Here is a 27361-nt window from a genome sequence, read left to right on the forward strand (position 1 = left end):
CTTTAATAGGCAACTAGTTGAACAAAACGGGTTGCTCTCTGATTGATTATGATTCCCACTGGAACATTTCCCCAGGTTGAATGAAGGTCCAGGTTTTCTTTTCTTATTCTTCTTTCCATCCTCTATTCAGTTTCAGCTAAGAATCTACCAAACTAAAATTACGGTGACCAATCAATTTTAGGCAGGAAGGGGCTGCACTGATTGGCTCAACTGCTTCCTTTTCAGAGAAACTAAAGCCCACGGGCCCATTTACCAAAGCGGGTGTGTTCTTATCCGTGTTTTCTTAATTTTCAAGATTCCAGACAAGTTATAAAGCAAATGGTATAACTGCTAGCTGATGGGAATTTCTGGAATGGGATTAAGTGTGAGGAAGACAAAGGCCTAGTGGTAAGGTCAGCTCTGGAGGTAGATTTCTTGGATTCCAATCAACTCAGTTGTGTGTTGTTAGGCAAATTACATAACTTTTCTGTGCCTCAATTTCTTTGAAAGAGGGTGTGTAATAGTATCTATCTCACACCGTAATTGTGAGGATTAAGTGAGCTATTCTACCAAAAGTATTAAAACATGCAGTTAAACTCTCAGTGAACAGTATTTTTATACAAATTACAAACTGTCAAAGCCTTAAGTCTTGAGCTCTCTAGGAGAGTTAGGAACCCTCCTATGGCATTGTCTTCTAAAAATCTGTTGCATAAAGTTGGTGTTTGCATCAACTTTAGAGATCAAATGGATTACTTTTATGAAGTCTGGGGCAAATGAATTAGACACACACAGGAACCCCCTCCCCCAACACACAGAAGGTATGTGGATACGGAGAATTCAAGTCTGAGGGTGGCTGTGCTCAACAGATAAAGGGATGCTTAGAAAACTGCCGTTTTTGGCCAGGCGCGGTGGCTCACGCCTGTAATCCCAGCACTTTGGGAGGCCGAGGCGGGTGGATCACGAGGTCAGGAGTTCAAGATCAGCCTGGCCAAGATGGTGAAACCCCGTCTCTACTAAAAATATAAAAATTAGCCAGGCATAGTGGTGGGCGCTTGTAATCCCAGCTACTCGGGAGGCTGTGGCAGATTATTACTTGAACCCGTGAGGCGGAGGGTGCAGTGAGCCGAGATCTCCCCATTGCACTCTAGCCTGGCCGACAGAGCAAGACTTCCTCTAAAACAAAACAAAAAACTGACCTTTTCAGGAGGAAGTCGGGACCTTCAGTGAGGATGGCTGGCTACCAAAGAACTGAACTTTAATACGTGAGTTGGTCTCCCTGTGACCACAGATGTCCAACGCAGGCCCACCTCCCACCGCCTGGAAGGCCCAGGTGTGGCTGGAGGGCGACTGAAAGGGTCAGAACACAGGATTATTCTCAACTTTGGGCTTTTACACAGCAGTTTCAAAGACAAAGGGGCTTTTCAGGTAGATTTGGTTTGCCGTCCTGTCCTCCTCCTCCCAGGTCTGAGCTTGTTCCCCAAGGTCCCCAGCCATGCTTGGGACGTCCTTCAGTTCGCCCCATTTTCTTCGGGCCACCCCGCGCCCCTAGGTTGTCTGCTGTCCCTCCTAGCGAGAGGTGGATGACCGTGACATTCCAGGGAGGAAAAACGGAGGGGTGAGGGGGGGCAAAGACGCCCTTCTGACCTCCTACCTCGGTGACGCGTCCCACCACGCCCGCGAGGAGCCCTCAGGCTACGCCCTCGCCTCGCTCACTCCCCTTGCTCCGATCCTCGGCGGGAGGAGGGGCGCGGTGCGGCCGGCGCTCTCTGATTGGCTCCCGCGTCGGCGATCCACGCCACGATTGTTCCCTGCGACCGTCTGGCGCCAGCGCACTGCAGGTGGGGAGCGGGCGTTGGAAGTTGCTGGAAGTTGGAGGCAGGGGAGCGGTCACTCGCGGCGAGCGCCGGCGGCGCCCAGGGCGCAAAGTTGGGAGCAGTCCCTAGTCCGAGCCTTTCAGTCGCCCTCCAGTATCATCAGTACCACGGACTTCACCATGGACTTACCACTTGCTGCGGCCCCTTAGCAACCCAGTGCACCTGCCACTCCAGCAGGTAGGTACGCCGAGGCACCCGGGTGTCGGACATCGCGCCTTCGCCGCCCTTTGCCGCCGCGGTACTGCCTGAGCGGGGTGCCTGGGAGAGCTGTGGGGATTGGGGCCGGTCGCTCGGTGCACTCCTCCCGCCGCCCCTGGAAGGGAGGCGAGGACAAGTTTTTTTTTTATGGGAGAGCCCTCGCTTCGAGCTGCCTCCTCCCTCCTTCTGCGGCGTGCGCCTCCAGACCCTCATCCCCCGCCAGGGCCGGGCGTTGGGGCCGGCGACAGCCCCCGGGTCTTCATATAGACTTGAGGGTGTGCATGCTGGTCCCTGCCCTCCGCGGCAGCGGGGCTGGGACTCGGTGGTCGGGTCCCGCAGCCGCCCTTGGTGCGCACGGGCTGGGGTGTAGACGGGGCGCGGAAGGCTGTATTTCGCAGAGGCCTGAGTGGTGGTGCTTGCCCCGAGCGTGGCTCTGAGCGACCACCGGAGAGGCTGATGCACGGGTCTAGGTGTGAACGGTGCATTAGAGATGGCGTTGATGGGTGCGAGGGGCACAGAGAGGCTTAAGTGCTACTGCACTTTGGGGACAGTTTGCGTTGGAATGTGGTTTAAGGGAGACAGAGGCAACAGTTTCGAGAAGGCAGAGAGGTTATGAAGGTAAGTCAGAGGGAGTTATTCCCAGGATTTTAGCTGAGAAAGTTGCAACCTTGTTGATAGAAGCAGCCACCTTTACTTCCTGGCCCAACCCTCAAAAAAGCACCTGGCAATGTCTATGGAAGGGTGGCATGTAAATGAGGCCAATCGAGTTTGATGGTTAAAGGGCCTAAGGGTTACTGAGAAATCAACAGTATTGCGACGGGAAAAGCAGCGCCAATTTTATTCGGCAAAGAAAGTTTGGAAATATTTTATTGTGAGAATTGAGGATAAGATTTAAGGAAGTTGTTGATGGGGTATGTGGTGGGTAGAGTTAGGTGATTGCTCTAGCCTCAGGCTAAAAGGTAGTTGACTCTGCAAATTTTGCTTACAATTATTTCAAGCATACTTAACCTAGAAGTAAGTATTTGCACTTTACACGGGATACTCATTCGCGGTCCTTAGCTAGAATGTGCTCCTGTTGTTTAGTCTTCATGGATTTCATTTATAATACAGGATTCCCCCTTGTCCAGACGACTTTTCCTAGCAGCGAGCTGGAAACCTGACATTAGGGTACAGGCTGCCCTGTGCTTTACTGCTTAAAATAAAAGTATGTAGAAGGAGTGTAAAATAATTCTGCCTTCTGTTAAAATCTCGTATTGCAGTCATAACTTCCAGTTAAATAGTAAAGTACCTATCCCCACCTATCTTGAACAGCAGTTATAATGTGTATCATGCGAATAAAGTATTGGTAGTGAAATTAATCGTGTATTTGAAGAAAATACTATTCTCTGTTTATTAATAAATTGATCAAAATTTAGGGTTTTTCATCTTCTCAGCTCTGTGGAGGATCCTGTTTTCCACACTGACATGCAGTGTATGACCTTATAGCATATCAAACTCCTGACTTAAATAGGCTGCTTCCAGTGTATCAGCAAATGCAAACATTTTGCTGATGAGGAGCAAGGGAGATACACGTATACATTTACATTTCTTTTAGGGAGACAAGCATGTATTCACATTCTGTCTCTTCCCCCTCTTTCTTTCCCTTCTGCCAACCCCATGTCTGCCATAGGCTTACTCCGCCCCTTCCCATGCGGCAATATTTTCTTTACTATGCTAATAATACCTTTTAATTTATATAATGCATATATGTTTTTAAAAGTGATTTGATAGTAATGAACTCATTTGAACATCTCAGCAACCAGAGAAAGTTCTTTTCAGTACTGAAATAAGCAGGAGAATCAAGGGAAGGAGATAGGACTTAAAACATTTTTGACATTCTTCTTTATTTAGCCAAAGGTCTTGAGTTGGTACCTTGGGACTACTGTAAATTTGTATAGCCGCATATAGCCCTAATTTGTGAAGTACAGTCGTGTACTGCATAGTGCATAGTGAGGTCATGAGACCTCATATATGATGCTGGTCCCATAGATTATAAGGGAACTGAAAAATTCCCGTTGCCTAGTGAAGCTGTAGTATTCGTAATGTCTTAGGGCAACACGTTACTCATGTTTTTGTGGTGATGCTGGTGTAAACAAACCTACTGTGCAGCCAGTCCTGTAGAAGTCTAGCATGTAGAATTATGTACAGTACATACTTGATAATATTAAATACATTACTGGTTTGTGTAGTTTCTGTACATTTTATCATTGTTTTAGAGTATGCTCCTGTTGACTAAAAAGAAAAGTTAACTATAGAAGAGCCTGAGGCAGGTCCTTCAGGAAATATTCCAGAATATGGCACTGTCATAATAGCAGATGACAGCATGTTATAGCCCCTGAAAGCCTTTCAGTGGGACAAGATTGGGGGTGGAAGACAGTGATATAAATGATCTGGACCCTGTGGAGGCCTAGGCTAATGGGTGTGTTTGTGTCTTAGGTTTTTTTTTTTTTTTCCTAAGACGGGAGTCTCACTCTGTTGCCCAGGCTGGAGTGCAGTGGCATGATCTTGGCTCACTGCAACCTCCATCTCCCTGGTTCAAGCAACTTCCCTGCCTCGGCCTTCTGAGTAGCTGGGATTACAGGTGCACACCACCACACCTGGCTAATTTTTTTTGTATTTCTAGTAGAGATGGGATTTCACCATGTTGGCCAGACTGGTCTCAAACTCCTGACCTCAGGCAGTCTGCCTGCCTTGGCCTCCCAAAGTGCTGGGATTACAGGCGTGAGCCACCATGCCCGGCCTGTTTGGTCTTAGTTTTTGACAAAAAGTTTTAAAATTGAAAGTAAATAGAAAAGAGCTTATAGAATTAGGGTATAAAGAAAGAATATTTTTGTACAGCTGTGCAATATGTGTCTCAAGCTAAGTGCAATTACAGAAGAGTTAAAAAGTTTATAAAGTAAAAAAGTTACAGTAAGCCAAGGTTAATTTATTATCTAAGAAAGAAGAACTTTTTAAAAATAAATTCAGTGTAGCCTAAATGTAGAATATTTATAAAGTCTATAGTAGTGTACAGTAATGCCTTAGATCTTAACATTCACTCACTCAGAACAACTTTTAGTCCTGCAGTCTTCATTCATGGTGAGTGCCCTGTATAAGTATGCCATTTTTTATCTTTTATGCTGTATTTTTATTGTGCCTTTTCTATGTTTAGATACACACATAGTATTGTGTTGGTTACTATGGTATTCAGTACAGTAAGTTGCTGTATAGGTCTGTAACCTAGGAATAATAGAGTGTACCATCTAGCCTGTGTATGTAGAAGGCTAGATTGTCTAGATTTGTTAAGTATACTGTGATGTCCACACAGAAACGGAATTGCCTAATGATGCATTTTTAAGACTGTATCCCTATCATTAAGCAACATATGAATATATTTACAGTTGTTTTCTATTTGGGCAAGTCTTGGGAATATTTGATTATTACCACACAAGCCTTAACTTTTCATACTGATAATACATTGTTTCTTTGAAGCACCTAAGAATTTACTTTCTAGTCGATGAAGTTCTTGGAATAACTGAAAACTCATATTGTAAATTTGGATGAATAAAATCATTTAGCTATCATTTTAAAGTTGAACGTTTTATAGAACATAGAACATTTTTATAATGTAAATAGTCCAAGTTGAGAGAAAGCTTATGAATTTGTTGTAATCAGATAGTGTGAGTCAAGAGAAAAAAAGACACATCACGAAATGAAAAGTGCAAAAATATAACTTACCAGTATGTTAATTTGGTCTGAGCAAATTAACAGTGTTTTGAAAAATTAGGAAATTATAAAAGTAGTTATTTGGTGTCAGATGAAGAAAAGAACTTTAGCGTAAGCAAAACAGTTAACTTTTTACTAGAGTAAGTGTAGAATTTATGAGACGATAGAAATTGTTGATCTGTATGGAATGTAAGAATATGCCTTGCAGGGCCAGGTAGTGGAAAGGAAGGGCATGTTTTGCAGTAAGGCTGAAGCCAAGGAAGGAAAAGGAGCAAAAGATCTTGCTGTAGGCTCCTGGATTGTTTAATCATTACTGAGAAGTCCAGAGTGACCTTGAGGTAGCCATAGTATTTGTTCAGTAGGGCTTAAATCTTAATAAAAATATAGAATCTATTATTAAGTGAGGTTACACCATGCTATAAGATAGGAAGTATCTAGCATCTGAGGTTTGCTTTTGTAGGCCTTGCTTTCCAAATGATTTTATTTCTAGGGTAATGTTTAGTAGGTGGTTATGATTAAAGGAATATATAGAGAGAAGGTTTTGAGGAAGGAATTGGACTAAGGGAGACCTGTGCCATGAAAAGGGCCAGATATGTATTTAGAAGACACCAGATATCATTGAATGTATTTGTATTTTTTATTAGTTTCTGATGTGCTGATGTTCAGTTCATCTGTAACTTAAAAAGTAAGGTGGACTGGGTGCAGTGGCTCACGCCTGTAAGTAATCCCAACACTTTGGGAGGCTGGGGCAGGTGGATCACCTGAGGTCAGGCGTTCCAGACCAGCCTGACTGACATGGTGAAACCCCATCTGTACTAAAAATGCAAGAATTAGCTGGGTGTGGTGATGCACACCTGTAATCCCAGCTACTCAGGAGGCTGAGGCAGGAGAATCGCCTGAACCCAGGAGGCGGAGGTTACAGTGAGCTAAGATCATGCCATTGCACTCCTGCCTGGGCAACAAGAGAGAAACTCCATCTCGGGGGGTAAAAAAAGTAAGGTGGAATGAAGTATTTCATAATATGTTCGCTGTTTGTGAGTGGATTCTTTTTTTATAACATGTAAATATATTTGACACTTTTGCATTTCCAATTTCATTTGTGTTTTCACTAATGTGTTACTTACCCTAATAGGGAACTGAATTTTTTTCATCTGGTTTAGAAGGCAATACATTTTATTGTATAAAATTTATAAAATAAAAATGTGTAACTGAAAGTTTAAAAAATCACTCATTTTCCTTCACTCCAGAGAAAACTTTTGTTAATTTTTTTAGAATGCATGTGTGTATTGAAACAAAATTGGAGTCACACTGAATATAAAGTTGTTGTAATACAGCCACCATATTGTGAGGAAGCTCAGGGCATATAAAGATGCCTTGTATAGGTGTTCGAACCTGCAGGCCCAGCTAAAGTCTTAGGTGACAGCCGGCATACACCATCTGACATGTGAGTGAGTGAGCCTTTAGATAATACCAGTCTCTGGCTGATGGCAAATAGAGAAGCAATGAGGTATCCATGCTGAACCATGCCAAATTGCAGATTCCAGAGCAAAAGAAATGTTAGTGTTTGCAGCCACCAAATTCAAGGGTACTTTTTAGGCCATCAGATTATTCATTTTGCAATCATGTATTTTAAAACAATTGTAATTTAAGTATAACATATATGGTGAAATGCATAGACCTTAAATGTGCAGTTTGATCAATTTTGACAAATGTGTACATTTGTGTAACTCATACTTTGTATCCCTTGTAAAGGTGAACATAGTAGACCAGAGGGAGCAAGGTATAAATGTTAGATGATTGGTGAAAGAGATTGGGAGGCCTTTGGTTATAATAAAAATATGATAGGAAGCCATCGGATTTTTAGAAATACACTTTGTATTTTAGAATAGTTTTAAATTTACAGTAAGTTGTGAAAATAGTAGAGACTTCCCAAATAACTTACATCCAGTTTTTCCTGTTAACGTGTTACATTAGTATTGTCATTTGTCACAACCAGTGAAACAATATTGATACATTATTATTGACTAAATTCTTTTCTTGATTCATTTCTTTAGTTTTTGCTTAAGGTCTGTATTAGTTAGCTGCCATAATAAAATACCATAGACTGCATGGATTAAACAACAGAAATTTATTTTTTCACAGATCCGGAGACTGGAAGTCTGAGATCTGGGTGTCAGCAGGGTTGGGTTCCAGTGAGGACTCTCTTCCTGGCTTGCAGAGGGGCACAGTCCCCTTTCCTAGGTGTGTGCTTTCAGTGTGACTGGTTATTGTTGATGTTAATTTGGTCACCTGGCTGAGGTAGTGAAGCAAGATAATTTCCCTGACCCCTTTGCTGGCAGGAACTGGGATGTGGGTGCCAAAAGTAGCCGGCCACTTAGGCGCTGGCAGGGGCAGACCCCACAAACTGGAACCCCCTGTGCTCAACCCCCTGTGGGAGGGAACACGCAGGTAAGTGAGTGCGGGAGCCGGGTTGAGTGCTTTTTGGTGCTGGCAGGAGCAGAACTCTGTGTGGACCCTGCAGCCCTAGAAGGAGTGTTACAGTCAGTACTCTTTTAGCTTTGCCATCCATGGACAGTTTAAATGCTAACAGCTCAGTGAAAGGTAAATGTGACAGCCTCTTGCACCTGCCTGGAAGAGAAGTGGCTGTTGGAATATGAGAAAGGGTGAATATGAAAGATTTTCCTTTCAACTGTGTTAAGTTTCAGATGCTTGCTAGACTTTGAAGTAGAAATGTGGAGACCATTGAAAATGTGAGTCTGGAGTTCAGGGTATGGGGCAGGACTCAAGATTCTATTTGGAGGTTGCACATTTTATCATTAAAGGATTCCATTGTATTTTTCACAGTAACAATTTCATTTGATGAAGTAAAGAGCCTATAGTGATTTGAGTAGGATGAGAAAAATTTGAATCAAACTTGTTTTTTTCTTGAAAGCATTGTGAATAAAAATAAGAGTAAAATATAGGTGATTTTCAATCAGCATCTGTGACCCGTCTGTATCTGATCTGAGTCCCAGCTGATATAGCCAGTTGAACAGTAGAAAATTCAGAATTTGATTTGCATGTCTTAAAGCTACTGAGGAGAAGAATTAGACATTTATTTTTTTCCCCCTAGAAACTATGTGCATATATTTTTAAGCCTTACCTTTTTTTTTTTTTCTTAGAGGGAAACCAGTCAGGAGTGGGAGGCCTCTGAACAAGCTGTATTCTGTGTAGCCGCCAGCTTCCATCTTTCTCCAGGCAGAACGCTGGCCCTCAGCACCTCTTTCTGCTTCCCTTTGGTCAGACCACTGAGGACTGCTGCTGTCCTGTCTGATTCCTCCTGTTTTGGTGAGTAATAATAGGGAAGCTGAGGGTTTGATATTATTTGGCTCCATATTTTAAAAAGATATTTGGTAGTTATATAACGTTACATCTAATTTGATCAGTACCACTTATAACTAAGTTGTTGTACAGAAATTGATCCTTTATTATTTAGAAAATATACTTTAAATAATATTGGGAGAATTCCTGGTTCTTTCCTTTTCTCTTCCCTCTCCTTTCGTTCTTTATTTATTTTTAGAGCTTTTTGTACTGGTACATATTCCCTTTCCTGGGGAGTTGATTTTAAAAATTAGATTTGCAAGAGGCATGCTTTTGGAGGATGATGAAAGCCACTTGCACTCGAACTTAAGGAAAATTTTTAAAATTTCCCTGTGTGCCCTTTTCAGATCCCATCCCAGAGAGGAGTGACTTCTGCAATATTGTGTTATTTCCTTCCTTTCTTCATAGTGTTGTCAACAAATTAATATATGTATATGGTAATAAATATGAAATTTGCCATCTTAACCATCTTTAAGTGTAAGTTCAGTAGTGATAAGTGTATTCACAATGTTGAGTAGTAGATCTCCAGGACTTTTTCATCATACAGAACTGAAACCATATATTAATTAAACAAATCCCTATTTTCCCTCAGGCCCAGCCGCTGGCCTTTTGTTTCTATAAATTTGACTGTTCTAGATACCTTATATAAGTGGAATTTTACAGTGCTTGTCTTTTTGTGAGTGGCGTATTTGAGTTAGCATATGTCTTCAGGGTTCATCCATGTTGTCACATACGATATATGTTATGTGACTCATAAAAGCCAGAATTTCTTTCCTTTTGAAAAACTGAATATTGTTCCATTCATAAAGTTCTTAATGTTCATGTTACTAAATTTATAACGTTCATGATTTGCAATATTTTTATACCTAGTTTAGGAAATTCTTCTATATCCTGAGATCATAAAGATAGCCTTCTGTATTTTTAAGAAATATATATTTTTTGTTTTAAAACAATAATAAATTTACAAGAAGGTTATGAGTACAATTCAGAGAACATTTTCTTTTTCCTGAACCATTTGAGAGTAAGTTGCTGACTTGATGACCCATCGCTTCCTAATAATTTGTGGTATTTTCCTACAAACAGGACATTCTTCTGTGTAATATTAAAATGACCATCAAAACGAGAAAATCAATACATTTCCATCATCACATCTTTGACTTTATTCAAGTTTTATCAGTTATCTCATCAAATTATGTTTAGCAACAAGATCTAGTTTGGAATTACAGGTTGCATTTAGTTCTCATGTCTCTTTAGTCTCCTTAAGTCTAGAACACTCCCTTTATTGAAGTGAGATGTATTCCCTCCTCTTCTGTTTTCTGGGAGGGATTGTATAAAATGAGTGTTAATTATTTTTTAAATAGAATTCTCCAGTGAAACCATCTGGTCCTAGAGATTTCTTTCTTTCCTTTTTTTTTTTTAGATGGAGTTTTGCTCTTGTTGCCCAGGCTGGAGTGCAATGGCACAACTTTGGCTCACTGCAACCTCTGCCTTGCAGGTTCAAGTGATTCTCCTGCCTCAGCCTCAGTAGCTGTGATTACAGGTGTGTGTCACCACGCCTGGCTAATTTTTTGTATTTTAAGTAGAGATGGGATTTCACCGTGTTGGTCAGGCTGGTCTCAAACTCGGGACCTCAGGTGATCCACCCGCTTCAGCCTCCCAAAGTTCTGGGATTACAGGCGTGAGCCACTGCGCCTGGCTGGCCTAGAGATTTTTCTTCCATGAGATTTTCAATTACAAATTCAGTTTTCTTAACAGTTAGTTATAGGGCTATTTAAATTCATATTGGGTGAGTTGTAGTAGTTCATGCTTTTTCTGGAATTGGTGGGTTTCGCCTAAGAAATTCTATATTAGCTAATCTATGTGCAGTTTTATTCTTCTTACCTTATATAGACATTTTCAGTGAAAAGATAATTAATATATGTATTTATAAAAATAAATGTATATTTTATATCTGTATCATATAATTTTATATCTGTATCATATAATTTGGATCAGGCTCTAGATGTAGCCAGGACATGAGTGGCAGGCTATATTCGGCACTGATGGGAGTCTCAGTGACCTGTAAAGCCTGTGTCTCTCCACACTTTAGAGTTTGCTCTGCATGAGTTTCTGACCATGTAAATAGCTATACTGTGGCTATACTGTGCAGATAACTCATTCTATTTCATTTTTTTCCATGACTTATTATTCAAAATAATGTGATACAATGAAAATCAGATTTGCTATGGTCCCTGACCTCAGGTTTGCTTAGAGTCTCTGTAGGGGTTACAGAGAAGTAATTAGGAAATCAGAAATCAGTGTGGTTAATGTTCTGATGAGGAGGCAACAGGTCCTCGTGAGAACAGAGAGAAGAGGTACCTGTTTTATTCTCTGCATCTCTAGTACCTAATACAGTACCTGGCACATAGTAGAGTCTCACTAAATCTTTGTTGAATGAATGAATAAACTCAGCTGGGTGATCACAGGGTCGCTTTTGGGGAGAACTTATGTCTGAGCCAAGTTAGTGATATCTACAAGCAGTAGATGAATGGAGGTAATTCTCTCATGTGGATGCATTAATATTCAGTGTCACAGAAGAATAGAAAGCTTAGCAATCTAAGTAGTTACCTAAGCTGTCTATTTGCAAGTGGGGAGTGGTTTTCAAAAGTGATTGCAGACTGAAGGCTAAGAAGAAGTAACTCTGACTGAAGTATGTATTTGACAAGGTTAGCTAAGAACCGGAATTGATTTTTATGAATTAGCATTTTTGGTTCTGGCTGTTGTGTTTACCATTGCTAGGTTTAGTTTCTAACGTATCTTAAAAATAATGCTCCCCAAATGAATGAAAAATATTTTTTGTGAAGTGTGGTACAGTTTTCTCCAGGTGTTGCCTACTAGTCTTATTCATACTATCTTTGCTTTAAAACAAAACTTTTCTTTTTTTTTTTTTTGAGACGGAGTCTCGCTCTGTCGCGGCCCAGGCGGGAGCGCAGTGGCCGGATCTAAGCTCACTGCAAGCTCTGTGTCCCGGGTTTACGCCATTCTCCTGCCTCAGCCTCCCGAGTAGCTGGGACTACAGGCGCCCGCCACCTCGCCTGGCTAGTTTTCTGTATTTTTTTTTGGTAGAGACGGGGTTTCACCGTGTTAGCCAGGATGGTCTCGATCTCTTGACCTCGTGATCCGCCCGTCTCGGCCTCCCAAAGTGCTGGGATTACAGGCTTGAGCCACCGCGCCCGGCCTAAAACAAAACTTTTCTATGCTCGAAACATCTGTGATAAATCATGAGTTTACCACTAATAATGGTGGGTCATATATTTGTGTTTTCATATGCCAGGTACTGTATTGAGACCTTGCCATGGGTTATCTCATTTAATCCGAACAGTGGCCTGTAAGGAAACCAAACTCAGGGCTCCCATTTTACAGAAGAGGCAACTAAGGTTTGGGGAAGTTAAATAGTGTGTACCCAAGGTTGCTTAGGTAAGCCTAGGACTCACATTTGAATCTAAGTCTGTCTGATTTCATTTAACCACTGAGTTATATGTGCTCTTTCCAATGTTTCATATGTCTTTTTATTAAACAAAAATGGCCCAGGATTTAGTTTTACTTGTGCATAGATCCTTAGAAAGTTCATCAGTTAAATGAAGAAAGACTTTGTTGTGAAACAACATATTAAGACTCCCCTAAAAGGAAATTACAGAAACCCACTTTAAACTAGCCAGCATGGCTGGATGCAGATGCCCCAACAATAAATACTGTGCTCTTCCTCTCTGTGTCTCCTCCTTTCTCCCCTTCCTCTTTCCCCCTCCCTCCTTATCCCACTGCCCCACTCCCTCTCATTCTGCTTTTCTTTGAGTGTTGGCCCATTCTTTCTTGTCAAAGAAGCAGCCCCAATTGAAACCAGCTCCACTTGTGATTCTAGGAAGAAAGAGCATCTTCCCTGGGAAGAAAAGGCCTGGGGAAGACTCTTGGTCATGGGGACTGGGGGCTGTGACAGAACTTTGTGAACTACATGGAATGTAGCTGTTGGGGTGACAACATATCCATACTTCATCTTGATAAGACATATCATTTGATGGTTGAAAGCTATAATTATTTAAAGATAATACACAATATATTTTAATAGCTTTATCAAAATATAATTCACATACCATAGGACTCACTCATTTATTTATTTATTTATTTTTGAGACGGAGTCTCACTCTGTCACCCAGGCTGGAGTGCAGTGACGCCATCTCGGCTCACTGCAAGCTCCACTTCCCAGGTTCACTCCATTCTCCTGCCTCAGCTCCCCAAGTAGCTGGGACTACAGGTGCCCGCCACCATGCCCAGGTAATTTTTTTGTATTTTTAGTCGAGACAGGGTTTCACCGTGTTAGCCAGGATGGTCTCAATTTCCTGACTTCGTGATCCACCCACCTCGGCCTCCCAAAGTGCTGGGATTACAGGCGTGAGCCACCGTGCCTGGCAGGACTCACCCATTTAAAGTGTACAGTTCAATGGTTTTAATGTATTCACAGATGTGCAGTTATCACCGCTGTCTAATCTGTAACATTTCCATCACAAAAAAAACCCTGGACCGATTAGCAGTCACTCCCCATTTTTTCCAAACCCCTCGGCCTTAAGCAACTGCTCGTCTACTTTCTGTCTCTATAGATTTGCTTATTCTAGACATTTTATGTGAGTGGGATCATACGACATGCGGTCTTTTGTGTCTGACTTCTTTCAGTAGCATGTTTTCAAGGTTTATCTATCTTTGCGTATCATCATGCATTTCTTATTATTGCCAAACATTCCACTATATGGATATACCACATTTTATTTGTCTGTCTGTTGATGGACATTTGGGTTGTTTTCACTTTCTTGCAATTATGAATAATGCCGCTGTGAACATTTGTGTAGAAGCTTTTGTGTAGATTTAAGTTTTCAATTCTTTTGTGTATATGCCTGGTAGTGGAATTGGTCATACGATAACTGTGCCTAACATTTTGAGGAACTGTTTTCCAAAGTGACTGTACCATTTTACATTCTCACCATCAATGTGTGAGGGTTCCAGTTTCTTTACATTCTTGTCAACACTTACCGTCTTTTTGATTACAGGCATCTTGGTGTCTGTGAAGTGGTATAATGCATATTTTATAACAGGTTGTTTTGTTTGTTAAATAATGGCCTGTTTTCTTGTCTTCTTGCCTTGTATTGGAGCTCTCCCAGTGGGTTCTGAACCTGCTCCACCTCATCCAGTCATCCAGGTAGGCACACCATGTTGATCAAAGGATCAGAAGTGTATATTTGTTTTTCTTTTTCTTTATAAATTTCATTATTTACAAATCTAGACAGGGATTATTTCTATTTTCATGTTAAGAAAGAGGATGTAAATGCCAAGGTTACTTGATCAAGGTTGGAACAGGGATTTGTATTTAGGATTTATTAGGTGGTAGAGAGCTGCTTGCTTCAGATCTGCAGTGTCAGCTACTTTGATATGATAGGTGGCATTCATATGACACACATCCCATTTGTGTTCACTGTGTTATGTGTAGTTCCCAGCAAACTAGTTGTATCTCTACTGTTTTTTTCTTAGAAATATGAAGGCAAGAGTAATGTTTTAGGAATAATCTTTATTAAATTGTTCGTAAACTTCACTATTTTAATTTTCATTAGTATAAATTACTTGCAGCACACCAAAACTGAGCTGCTTTTCTATGATTCACAATTGTTGCTTCTGACTACTTTATTATGGTGACTTTTGTTATCAGCCCTGTAGAGCTATTTAACATTCACCTTGGGGTCAATATAAAATTTGGTACTCTGGCAGCCTGTATTCAGAGATGCATAGATGATCTTCCATCGGTGGCTTTCTCCCTAGCCCTAGAGCAGTTCATGTATCCAGATTCCATATTGAGTCTTGCCTGAGTACAGCATAAGAGAATCTATGTTGATCACATCTTATGCAAAAGTCTGTGTTGATCTCTTGCTGCCCATTTGCCACGTATCACTATATAGCTTGAAAGTCAAGCACTTGTGCTTTAGAATTGCTGTTCAGCTCACGCTTAATATTTTAATGACATCAAGCAATAGCAAGAAGAGATTACACATATTGGCAGTACCTTCTAAATTTGGAATACTGTGGTGATCTCCGTAAGATAAAACAGGAGCTTGCAGGTATTTAACAACACATATTTGTAAAGCTGATAATGTGCCAGGAATGTGCTGGGGGATACAATGAACAAAATGGATAAAAATCTCTGTCCTTATGAAATGTACATCCCAATGATTAATGATTTACTGTGAGATCATTTATAATGTGTAACATCCTGATAAAAAAATATATTGTGATTTTTTTTTTTGGTAACAGTGTCTGAAAACTTTAAAATTTGAAAAAAGAAAATTAAGGCATTAAAAATGTTTAAATTGGTGCATTGAGATAGTATATTATGTAAGTGATTATTGGTGAAGTACCCCAAAGGCAAGATATTACAGATCCCAATCTAATCACTAAAAGTTAACACTTTTTATATTGACATGATCCTTATTGAAAAGTGTATTTTTTTAGTGACAGGCAGTGCAATCTCAAAATTAACATCATACCTCTAAATTGATAAGTTGATACTGTATCAAATAGAAATCTCATGATAATGAGGCAGGTCAGGATTTGAATTTTTCATTTCTTTAGAAGCATAATTTGGAGACTTGTAAAATTAACAGGACAGTTGAAATTGACTTTTATTTTTAAACATCAGACAGGTAATGTGCTGATGTAAAAAGGTTGAGGAAGGAGATTTGGAATCTTGTAAAATTAATAGGACAGTTGAAATTGACCTTTAGTTTTAAACATCAGACAGGTAATGTGCTGATGTTGTAAAAAGGTAAAAATAATCATCACACTTAGGAATTACAAAAGGATCAAAATAGACCTTTTTCTGTTTTTTGGTTTTTTTTTAAATGGATGTGGGTACTTTTTACCCAGTAGTACCAGGCACCTGGAGATGAATGCTTTCAAGTGAAATAAGAAAGGATCACAATTCTTATTTGGGCTAATGCTTCTTATAGGCACAGCAGGAATGAATGAATGAATAAATGAATGAATGAATTTTATTAGCATATGTAATAAATAAGTAAAAAACTTCACAAGATAATTTTAGATAGCGATAAGTACTGTAAAGTCAGTAAAGTGGGGTCTATGACAAGTGAATTAGCTAGTCACTTGAATACCTAATAAATATCTAAACTTATTGTGGCCAAAAGGGAACTTCTGATTCCCCTCACCACCAACTTCTCACCAGGGGCTCCTTCTGTAGATTGTGAGATAAGGGAAGCTTTTGAAGATGTTATTTGAGTTGAGATGTGAATGGTGAAGTGTCTGTGTGCATTCGGGGTATGGAGGTGGGGAAGTGTTGGCTTAGAGGTGGAAATGAGTTTAGTGTGTTGGAGACAGTCAGTATGAAATGTTGAAATGTAGCCAGAAAAGAGATAGTGCTAGATGAGGCTAGAGAGGTGGAAGGGGCCTCGATCTTATTTTTTTATTTTTTTATTTTTTATTTTTTGAGACAGAGTCTCACTCTATCTCCCAGGCTGGAGTGCAGTAGCCCGATCTCGGCTCACTGCAACCTTCGCCTCTTGGGTTCAAGCAATTCTCCTGCCTCAGCCTCCCAAGTAGCTGGGACTACAGGCGTCCGCCACCATGCCTGGTTAATTTTTGTATTTTTAGTAGAGACGGGGTTTCACCATATTGGCCAGGCTGGTCTCGAACTCCTGACTTTGTGATCCACCTGCCTCGGCCTCCCAAAGTGCTGGGATTACAGGTGTGAACCACCAGGCCTGTCCAGGGGCCTTGATCTTTTAGGGCAGAATAAGGAGTTAGGATTTCACTTTAATCATTGCATTAAGTCTGTAGAGTGTTCTAGGTCTGGGGATTGATGGCCCCATGACTGTGGGTACTGCGTAGAGGCAGAAGAGGAAATGGGGACCTTTCTGAGCTGTTGTCTGGGTAAGAAGCCATAGCAGCCATCTAGATGGAGCCTGGGCCAGCTTTGGCAATGTACTTTGCAGACAGAGCTAAAGAACTTAAGTGTGGGTGCTACATGGAAGGCAGGAGATGAGTAGTTAAGAGTTGATTTCTAGGTTTTGTTTGAACAACTGGATGCGTGATGGTTCAGTTACTGAGATGAGGAAAATTGGAGGAGAAGTTGATGGTGAGGGGAATCAGAAGATCCCTTTTGGACACAATAGGTTTTAGATACTTCTTAGATAGTCAAGTGAGGTGACTTAGTGGGCAGTTGAATAAATGTCTGTAGTTCAGTGGCGACATCGACTAAAATGACAAAGGTAGGTGTCAGCAAAGTAGAGCTGACTTCAAAGCCGTAAGACTGGATGAACTCCGCAAGGGGATGGGCTCTTCAGTTTGCTTCCTTAAATTGAGAAAGTTGGGCAGGATGGTCTTTAAGATCCCATCTTTTCCAAAAAGTTAGATGTTTATTGAATTTTGGAGAGTCTCTGTAAGAAACTTGAAAGTGATGGGAATTTTCTGTAAAATGCTTTAGCTTCTTTTAAATCGTGAAAAGGATGAATGGGAAGAAATACAGATATTTAAATATTCCACATCTGTATTCTTTCTGAAATTGCTTGTCCACAAAGCATGATATGTATGATATGTAACTGTGATAAAATATCCTTCTGAAAGTGAAAGCAGTCTCCTTCATATTGTAAGTTTTCATTTAAACCAAAATGGTGGTCAATGTGAACTTATTTTTATCAAAAAACTTTAAACAGCTTTATTGAGGAGTAAGTGACACCCAAGCTGCACATATTAGAAGTGTAAAGTTTGATGTTTTGACATAGGTATCCACCCATAAAGCTCTCACCACTAAAGATAATAGACATGCCTGTCACCCCGACAGTTTCCTCGTACCCTTCAGTACTGTCTCCCTCCTGCTTCTGATCCACAGCCAGCCACTGATAAGCTTTTTGTAACTGTAGATTAGTTTGCATTTTCTAATTTACATATTATATAAATAGAATCACACAGTGGGTAATCTTTTGTTCTGACTTTTTTCACTCAATTATTTTGAGATTTATCCATGCTGTTTTGTGTGTCAATAGTTCATTTTTTTAATTTGCTAAGTAATATCCTATTGTATGGATATGCCAGATTCATTTTTTCAGTCATAATGAAGTTAGACTACCTTCTTTTTCCCTTCAGCAGGTCTTCTGATTTGCTGGCATTATGTGCCATTGTGTGCCACTGTGAATCCAGAAAATTTGAGACAGGTCTCAGTTAATTTAGAAAGCTTATTTTGCCAAGGTTGAGGATGCACACCCCTGACACAGCCTCAGGAAGTCCTGACAACATGTGCCCAGGGTGACCGGGACACAGCTTAGTTTTATACAGTTTAGGGAGACATGAGATATCAATCAACATATGTAAGAGGTACATTGGTTGGGTCCAGAAAGGCAGGACAACTTGAAGCAAACACAGGAAGACTTGAAGCTGGGAAGGAGCTTCCAGGTCATAGGTAGGTGAGAGAGGAATGGTTGCATTCTCTGAGTTTTTGATTAGCCTTTCCAAAGGAGGCAATCAGATATGCATCTATCTTAGAGAGCAGAGGGGTGACTTTGAATAGAAGGAGACGCAGGTTGGCCCTAAGCAGTTCCTAGCTTGACTTTTCCCTTTAGCTTGGTGATTTAGGGGCCCCAGTATTTATTTTACTTTCACACACCTAAGAGACTAAACATGTGAGTATATATACACACAGAGACACACTCCGAACTGTCTTTATAGAAGGGCTTCCTTGTTCTTGTATTCATCCCCCTTCATCCTGTTCAGGGATGAGCTTCCTGGCTTTCGTTTACCACAGCAAGCTTGACAGTGTTGTGGATAGGAAGCAGGCCCACCCTTTCTATGTGTGTGTTCTGTGTGATTTTTTGGGGATGTGTGTATGTTGTTGAGCTTTATTTTGTATCTGGATTGTGTTTGTTTTAGCAGGTCACCTGAAATGAAACTGAAGCTTCATAGTTCAGCCTTTACTTGTGCTTCATAGTTTAGCAGTTGTGAATGCAGTTAATCTAGTACTTTTAATTTCACGAGGGAGTATAAATAAATTTTTTCTCAGTTCATAGAAATTTTGTGTAGTTGGTCAAGACAGAGATCAAAATGAGACACTCATTCAGGTGGTAGGTAGATGCCTACCTTTAATCTCTGTCTTATCTTGATTAAATCACTTGCTTTCTGCTTCTGTTTTTGTGCATTTGGAAAAGTTCACTGCTTTTTGGTTCATGTGGATGATCTGAGAATGCATTTGGGGATTTGTGAGTTAATTATTCTCTGGCTGTTTTTAACATCGTCAGTTTACCATGGAGTTTAAGGATGTTTGGGGTCTAGCCTGGCAGTTCTCTGTGCCATTGTCTGGGGTTGTCTGGGGAGGAAGAGAGGATGTTGTGTCTGGTATCTGTAGGCCTGTCCTGGCAGAATAGGGCTTCTCACTGGCTGAGCTGAGTGTGTTTGGTTTATGTGGGATTAGAATGCACAGTGGCCATATAATTTAGGAGACAAGAAAGAGCCCTGAGAGAGGAATGTCAAATAAATCTCTCTACTTTTGCGTTCTCATGATGCTTGTTCTCTGTGTAATAAAAAACTTGGTGATCATCATTTGTATTGTTCATTTAATTGTCCTTTTACTGGCTTTTAAGTTTTGTGAGTGCAGGGACAACCATGTCTGTGTTCATCCATTGTACTCATACAAGAAGTGCTTACTGAATGTTTAATAAGTTGTCTTTATGCTTCTTGTATTTATTTTACATTTGTAGTTACAGAGTTTCTAATTGTAGCAATTAATATTAAGAGCTTTAAGCCCTTTAGGAAAGATGGAAGGTGAATATGAACTGTTTATTAGTCTGCTCTCCTTGACTTTAAGCAAACTCTTGAGGCATGATCTCCCCTCCCCCATTTTTTCTTTCAGTGAATGAAAAGCACAAATGGAGCCAGGCCTTCCACTCAGGGATTGGTAGGAATGCAAAAATGAATAAAATTGTTCCCAAGCCTTAAGAAGCTCACAGTCTAAAGGGAAAGTCAACCTTATAGGCCAGTGACAATTTAATATAAGTACTTACAGAAATTATTTTAAAAGTATTTTGGGAGCCCAGAAAATATGAATAAAGGCTTTTGTTTCTAACTTGAGGAGCTGGGTAGAAGCGACCCCATGAAGTAAAATAGGAGATCCATCAGGAAAGGAGGCAGATTTGGTAGGATGAGGAGGCAGGTTAGGGCGCAAGTACAGTAAGAATTCAGTTTTGGATGTTTTTAGTTTGATTTTTCCACAGAATGTTATTTTTTTTGTAGGTAATTTGTAGATTTTTATGCTGGTTTATAAAAAGCTCTTTCCTCAGTTGGTAGCTTTGAATTCATCTTCAGTATTTATGGGGAGGTCATAGTTCTTGAACTAGATGTTCTCCATTACCTTACCAAAGTTGACTCTACCAGTAGTGAAGCCTACAAGGAAAAAGATCTGCTGCTATGGATACCTAAAAGACCATTTCACGTTAGTACTTACGGGACTGCCTCATTCTTTGTGTTGGCTGTAGAGCATTCATTCCATCGACTGAATGTAACATGCTTTAGTAGTCCCCCTGTTTTCCAATTTTCCTATTATATCAGTGCTGAAGTACATATGCATAAATGTAAATATATCATCTCTCACATTTCTAAATTATTTTCCATTAATGTTATATTGGTATATACTTTTACCAACAGTGTTTTAATGTGTCTGTTTCCTTACACACTCACCAGTGCAGAGTGCTGCTGAAGTTTCTCTGATAGGTGAAAATGTTATTTTATTTGATTTTTAACTTCTATTTCTCTTATTATAGAGTTTGGGCATCTTTTCATATGAATGAGTCATTGGTAATTCTTTTTCTCAGAGCTGATTGTGCCTATAATCTACCTATTTTTCTTTTATATGGTTACTGTTTTATTGTTGATGTGTAGGAGCTTTAGATATATTAAGGAAATTAGCTCTTGGCGATGTGACATACTGTTGCTTTTAAGTTTGTTGTTTGTCCTTTGACTTTGCTTACCCTGTTTTGCCATGAGGGATTTTTTTATACTTATGTAGTGGAATTGTATCTAATTTTAAAAATTGCTTCCAAATTTTGTGTTAACATTTCAGATATTACCTTTATTGTATTCTGAATACCCATTATGTGTTTGGCTCTATCTCGGGAATTCCAGTTATATTTTGTTGATCTGTTTATCTACTCATCATTCTAACTTTTAAAAAATTTTATTCTAGTCTCTGAAAGGGCAGTCAATCCACTGTCATTACAGATTTCTTGGCTATCTCATATGTTTATATTTCTCTATTAATTTTTAAATTGACTTTTCTTTTTGAAAAAGCCTATTGACATTTTTATTATATGGACTTAAATTAATGATTAACATAAGGAGAAATGAACATCTTTATGATTCGGAGTCTTCCTATCCAAGAATGGTGTGCTTTTCCCTTTCTTCAAGTGAAGCTCTTTAAGCAGGGGTATCTGCTTTGGACAGTTTTGTGAACCTCTGTTTCATTACAGCCATTACGTATATTTCAGTCTAATACATAAGATTTAACAAAAAACTAAAAAGCCAATATTTGTGTAACCACCCTGGGCAAAAGGTAGTGTATTACCAGGCCACAAAAGTTCCCTGTTTGTCTGTCATTATTGTAACCTCTTCTCTCTTTTCATAGGTAATACTTCAGTGACTTCAGTCATAATCACTTTCATGTTCTTCTTTATAATTTTATGAATTTTGTAGACATTCCTAGACAAATGGTTTATTACTTGCTTTTTGGAACTTCTGTGAAATACATTTATATGTTATAATGTATTCTGGATTGATTCAAGAGATGGATAGTTTCTTCTGCACAACATTATGTGTTGAATTCAGTTCATATTTTTGTAAGGAGTTACAGTTCTTTCACTTTTGTTTTTCTGTGTAGTTTCCCATTGTGTGGATATACCACAATATATTTAGCCATTTTGCTGTTAATTTTTTTTTTTCCGCATTTGGCTATGATGAACAACATTGTGTTGAATATTCTTGTACATGTATCTCCTATCCCGTGTTAAACACGTGGATATTGGAGTGGTTGGTCACAGATAGGACTATTTTCAATCCTGTAAGAAAACACTGAGCATTTTTCTAAATAGTTTTTGGCTATGTGTGAGAAATCCCATTGCTCTGCATCATAGTCTATCTTGGTATTGTGAGACTTTAAAATTTGGGCAATCTGATGGTGTCTTATTTCTGTTTAATTTGTATTATAAAGATTTAAAAAGTGGTTCATTCCTTTGCCTTTGGGTCCTGTCATCTCTTGTTGACTTTGAGGTTGGTTTGTGACCAAGAGCTTTGCTGATGAGGACACTTGTTTTCTAAACATAGTTACAGAAGAGTTTTGCCTGGGAAATTTAAAAAGAATTCAGAGTCCCATTTCAAACTTGGAGAATAAAAAGTTTTGGAGCTAGTATCCAATAATCTAATACATAAACAGCTAGACTTAGATTCCAGCACAGGGCCCTTGAAACTGAAGGTTGTTCTATCTGTACTATTTTTTCCAAGTCTGTCGTGTATTTAGCATGTAAAACACACCTGAATTTCTAATAGCCACATACAAGTGCTCATGGCCCCATGTGGCTAGTGGCTATTATATTGAACAGTACAGATCTGTTTAGAAAATTGCTCAATGATCAGTGTATAGTTGGTATGCATTTTGAGCTTTGATATGCAATTTGATCTTTGGCATCAGGTTGTATACTTCATGCCCTCTCACTCCCCTTCCCATCAAAGCAGGGTCTCACAAAGACGGGCCATTCACCTTGTGAAGGACTGGTTAAGAAGGTAAGTATGTTATCCAAAATCCATTTATATTATTAAAAAAGTAACATTGGAAAACCTTTTGTAGTCCATCAGTAGGGATGTGAATGTAACAATTGATTTTTTTTTTGGCTGCTTTTATTGGTTTGTTGAAGATTTAATCACTTTGAGCTATGTTGAAATTTAAAGTTTTTTAGTCTATTATGTTAATTTTTGGCTTATTGTAGAATGCTTAATTCTGATGTAGAGGTAATTAACAAGCTTTTGTTGGGCATATGTGAAAGTTGTTGGGCATGTAGCTAGAGGCTATCATATTGAATATGCTCAGAAAATTGCTCAATTAAGTATAAGTGTATGGTTTGATACAGATTTTGAACATGCCAGAAACTCCCTTCTCAAGTAAGAGGGAGGAAATTTAAAGCCTAAAAAGATAGAGAAAATATACAATCTATTGTAGAGGCAGAATGTGAATTTGTGAATAACATTTTTATATTTTCTCAGTCACACTTTAATTAAAGTGTAAGCACCTTTAGTAAAAATAAGAAAATAGGAAGATCAGGTTCAACTTTGGATGAAAAGAAAAACTCTGTAAGATGGAGAGCCCAGAGGTTGAGGTCTCAAATCTGCCATCCTTGCTGTTTCCTTTTAAAGTGGAAATAGCACTGATCTCATATGAGCATTGAGGTTAATTTAGATTTCATGAAAAGTAGTAACATTTGTCTATTATAAATTTTATATATTATAATATATATTATATATGTGTGTGTGTGTGTGTGTGTATATATATAAACCATAGCTGTATTTTGGTCTTCAGGGCAAAAAACTTCCCTTTCGATTTTTGGAGGTACACTCTCCTGTGTTCTTTCTCACTGTCTCTCTCTTTCCTGCATGCATTTGCCTCCCCAGTCCTGCCCCATCCATAAAAGGATGATTAAGATACTTTTGTTTGGGAAAGTTTTATATTGAAGACCTTTCAGAAGTTATTTGAATGTCTGGGTTTGTATTTCTTCCCATCTTTTCTAGTGAAGTAACAGTCTTGACTTCTTCGTCTGAATGCCCTACGGAATTGTTTCTTGATATGAATGATGCTGCTGCCTCTTCCTAGAGCCCCTGCCATGGTCTGGCTGTCCTTATCCTTCCTAGCTCAGTTATAAGGCCCAGAACCAAGTATGCCTTTGGGAGGCTCCCTTGCTCCCTGCCAACCCGCTTTCTGTCAGGAAATTGACTGTTCCTTCTTCTGGGTTGCTCTTAGGTCTTTGCTTGGCTAGCATTTAATAAGTTATACTCCAGCTTTGTGTCTGTGACTCCCTCCCCTTGTTCTTTCAGAACCACATCTTCATATCTCCTGTACAGTTATCCTGGCAGTTACTGGATAAATGTGTGACTTAAGCTCCATGACTTCAGATTAATCACTTAAGCACTGAGACCTAGTCTCCTCATCTATAAAATGTGGTTTTCTGCCTCTTGACCCTAATGTCATCAATAAAGTTGCAGTTGCTGAATCAGATGCCTGGGTTTGGACTTTTTCCTGTTGTGTCTGGAATTAGTGGGTTCTTGGTCTCTCTGACTTCAAGAATGAAGCCGTGGACCCTCGCAGTGAGCGTTACAGTTCTTAAAGATGGTGTGTCTGGAGTTTGTTCCTTCAGATGTTCAGATGTGTCTGGAGCTTCTTCCTTCTGGTGGGGTTCGTGGTCTCACTGTCAGGAGTGAAACTGCAGACCATCCTGGTGAGTGTTACAGCTCTTAAAGGCAGCACATCTGGAGTTGTTCGTTCTTCCCGGTGGTTCGTGGTCTCGCTGGCTTCAGGAGTGAAGCTGCAGACCTTCGCGGTGAGTGTTAACAGCTCATAATGGCAGCGTGGACCCAAAGAGTGAGAAGCAGCAAGATTTATTGCAAAGAGTGAAAGAACAAAGCAGTGTGGAAGGGGACCCCAGCAGGTTGCCACTGCTGGCTGGGGCAGCCTGCTTTTATTCCCTTATTTGGCCCCACCCACATCCTGCTGATTGGTCCATTTAACAGAGAGCTGATTGGTCCGATTTGACAGAGTGCTGATTGGTACCTTTATAATCCTGGAGCTAGACACAGAGTCACAGAGTGCTAGTTAGCTATAGAGTACCAATTGGTGTGTTTACAAACCTTGAGCTAGACACAGAGTGCTGATTGATGCATTTACAATCCTTGAGCTAGACACAGAGTCACAGAGTGCTAGTCCTCCAAGTCTCCACTAGGTTAGCTAGATACAGAGTACCAATTGGTGTATTCACAAACCCTGAGCTAGACACAGAGTGCTGATTGGTGCACATACTATCCTCCAGCTAGATATAAAAGTTCTCCAAGTCCCCATCCAGTTCAGGAGCCCAGCTGGCTTCACCCAGTGGATCCTGCACCAGGGCTGCAGGCGGAGCTGCCTGCCAGTCCCCAGCGGCGCCTGCACTCTTCAGCCCTGGGGCTGTGGATGGGACTGGGCGCCACGGAGCAGGGGGCAACACCCCTCTGGGAGGCTCAGGCCATGCGGGAGCCCACCACAGGGGGAGGAGCTCAGACACAGCGGGCTGCAGGTCCTGAGCCCTGCCCCGTGGTGAGGCAGCCAAACCCGGCGAGAATTTGAGTGTAGCGCCGGCAGGCCGGCACTGCTGGGAGACCCAGCACTACCACCGCAGCTGCTGGCCCGGGTGCTAAGCCGCTCACTGCCCTGGGCCGATGGTGCAGGCCGGCCACTCCGTGCACGGCCCCAAGCCCACGCCCGCACTTGCTGGAACTCACACTGGCCCCCAAACGCAGCGCACAGCCCGGTTCATGCCTCGGCAGCCCGGGTTCCTGCCCGCACCACTCCACACCTCCTGGCAAGCAGAAGGAGGGGGCTCTGGCCTCAGCCAGCCCATAGAGGGGCTCCCAAGGTGTGGTGGCAGGCTGAAGGGCCCCTAAAAAACCGCCAGAGTGGACGCTGAGGCCGAGGAATCGCTGAGAGTGAGGGCTGCTAGCACTTTTTCACCTATCACTATGACATTAGACAGAGACCACTGCTTCTTGAGCTCCCACCCTCCAGGTCTACTCATTCTTAAGCTTTTTAGAAGATTGATCCTCTGCTACTCTTGGTACTTGGCCTTGGATGTGTCCTTTGCAGGTCTTTAGGATTCTGTCTTACATCTTGTCTTTCTGTAGCTTTCCTTCAGATGTGTTGATCACTTCCAGATTCACATTTGTCTTGATGACTCCAGACTAGTCTTCCCAAATCACATGTGGAGTGTGTACACGTGTCCCTTGGGTGCACTCAAACTAAGCATGTCTGAGGTGGAATTCATTCCTCTCCTGGAACTACTCTTCCTCCCTGTATTTCTCAATTTTGATTAATGTTGTCATCATTCATGAACGTTCCCATTTCTTAATCCCCCCTCATCTGGTGACTGGTCCTGACAGATCCAATCCCAAGTACTCTTTGAATGGTCCTCTCTTCCATCCTCCAGCATCTCCAGGCCTTCCTTTCTCATGGGGACTGGAACGGCAGCCTCCTGACCTGCTGCTCTTGCACACTCAGTGTCCCATTCCTTCCTTTGTGGAAGCAGAGGGCCAGTCATGTCACTTTCTTATTTTAAACATCTTCAGTGGTTTTGTCATCACTGTGGGCTCAAATGCCTTAGTGTGACATACAGAGCCCCTCACTTTTGAACCATCCACCTTCCAGACTCATCTTTCAAGATCCCTTTCCACTCTGTGCTCATTTGCGCTTTCATGTCCAAGTGCTTCCTTCACGTTGTTTTCTTCATTAGAGTGCTCTTTCTCCTATTGTCCAACACAGTTGTTCTCACACCTTGAGGATTATGGGAACTTGTGTTTTATTTTTTAATATATACTTTCAGTCCTATTCCCCCAAAGATTTTGATTCAGTGTCTGGATTGAGGCCTGTTCTCATTTTATCTGAAAGATGGCAATGTTGAAAGAGGTGATTGCAAAAATTTTATAAAATTCTACACATACATTGTCCTAGAATGCTTCTAAGTAATTACACTTTGTTTTGTAGTGTACAAATATACAGAAAGTGATAGTGGGAGGGAGAGCAGCTCCTCCTGTGGTTGCGGAGATCGGCTGGAGTGGAATCTGCTGCTCTGACCCAGTGTGCTCACCATACACCCCTTCAGGCATTCCTCTGTGAGACACGATTTCCCTCAGTTGCCCAGGCTAGAGTAAGGTGGCGCGACGTCAGCTCACTGCAACCTCTGCCTCCCAGGTTCAAGTGATTCTCATGGTTGAGTTTCTTCTTTATATGCATGTGTTTTCTGTTATATTCTTAAGTCATCCTAACCTAGGATTGAGAGTCATACATATATAGATTTCCCATGTTTCGTCATAGTGAATGCTCAGTAAAGTTTTGTTAATTAAGAGCTACT

The 27361-nt window shown here is 40.7% G+C and overlaps 1 long non-coding RNA gene across 3 annotated transcripts in view; it reads left to right on the forward strand.

Moving 5' to 3' along the window:
* Nucleotides 1–1742: 1742 nt before the first annotated feature.
* The window catches only part of LOC103236838 (uncharacterized), a 222867-nt gene continuing 197248 nt past the window's right edge, over nt 1743–27361 (forward strand). For 2 of the 3 annotated variants that reach the window (XR_012093687.1, XR_012093688.1), the window contains exons 1-3: nt 1783–2030; nt 7938–8036; nt 8957–9122. This is a non-coding gene — a long non-coding RNA (uncharacterized lncRNA). Of the gene's footprint in view, nt 2031–7937; nt 8037–8956; nt 9123–27361 lie in introns of all 3 variants that reach the window. The other variant, XR_012093686.1, reaches the window with a different exon arrangement.

Source organism: Chlorocebus sabaeus, chromosome 8 (genome assembly GCF_047675955.1).
Source record: "Chlorocebus sabaeus isolate Y175 chromosome 8, mChlSab1.0.hap1, whole genome shotgun sequence".
NCBI classification, from domain to species: domain Eukaryota; kingdom Metazoa; phylum Chordata; class Mammalia; order Primates; family Cercopithecidae; genus Chlorocebus; species Chlorocebus sabaeus.